The sequence below is a fragment of the Bactrocera latifrons genome, unplaced genomic scaffold (assembly GCF_001853355.1).
Source record: "Bactrocera latifrons isolate USDA-ARS-PBARC rearing strain unplaced genomic scaffold, ASM185335v1 scaffold_146, whole genome shotgun sequence".
NCBI lineage: Eukaryota > Metazoa > Arthropoda > Insecta > Diptera > Tephritidae > Bactrocera > Bactrocera latifrons.
Genome location: NW_017534919.1, coordinates 124,116 through 125,540, shown reverse-complemented (window position 1 = coordinate 125,540; position 1,425 = coordinate 124,116).

Below are 1,425 nucleotides of genomic sequence, written 5' to 3'. Positions count from 1 at the left end.
ATACGTTAATATACTTGCTATTTTTACTGCTCAAATTTTCGTGAGAATGATAATAGAACAAAATAAGAATGCGTATAATCCATTTGAGATAGCTTCTACAACATTTTATCACATGTTACCTATATTCGATTCGTTAGGCTTTGAATAGTAGCGAATTGAACAAAAATTGGTATAAATTAAATAAAAAGCCATAATTGTACGGCGATAGCACAACAAGCAGTTATTCGACTCTATGAGGTATCTTCACTCACAAGTGGTATAAATAGACCAGTGGTCGGCATGAGAGGATCTGTGACTGTGTTGGTGAGCACAAATAAAGGTAGCCCACTGAGAAATTGGAATTAAAACTAAGCAAATTTTATAAGCAAAATTATAAAATAAATTATTCTTCAATAAAATTTTAATCTAAATAATCTAAGTATTCATTTTTACGTAACCAATCAGATATTTTTTTGCAAAAAAATATATTTTTTTCTTTAAAAAGACATTTTCGTTCTTTTTCATCTAAATAATTAATAGTATTAGGAATTTTAAGGATATATTCCCTATTTTATTTTAAAGACTTGGAACATAAAAGGTATTGCATGGCACCAAAGGCATTTAGAATCATTAAATATTTCTCGCAGGGCATATTTAGTTTTGCGCTAAAGACTTACGCGATGTTAATTCGTTGCTGGTTCGACAACGACTGAACGATAGAGCGTAAGCGTACGTGTACGTGATAGTTTGCAAAATTTCGCTAAGAAATGCATACCACTTTAATAGACCATAAGGGTAAATAAAGCAAATAGGCATAATGGTAAAGCGATAGCATATGAAGACATTGTACGACTATATGGAAGTATCCTCACTCTCAACTGCTATAAATAAAATAAATTATCATATTCTTATGAAGATAGCATAGCAAGCAGTTATACAACTTAAATGAGGTTCACACAATGTGACGTGGTATAAACAAAACAAATTGGCATCACCTTAAGGGGATAGTATAGATCAGTTACACGACTTAAATGAGGTATGCTTACTCTCAACTGGTGTAAATAGACAACTACTGCAAATAAAACAAATTTACATAATCGCAAAACGATAGCAAAGAGGATTGTTATAGGACTTTAAGGAGGTTTTCTTACTCTCAATTGATATAAATAAAATAAATTGTCAGCGAGCAGTTATGTGACTATTCTCAGTCTCAACTGGTATAAATAAACAACTGGTCTAATTAAAAAAAATGGGCATAACCGTAAAAGGATGGCATATCCAACAGATATACTGCTCAATGAGGTATCCTAATTTGATATAAATTTTTTTGCAGAAAGCAGAGCTTGAATCTAGCGAACAGAAAATTAACGAATCGAAAATACAAAATGTTCTCAAAATTTTAGATTTCTTATGTGTTAGGTTTTTTTTAGCTTTGTTCTTCTTGAG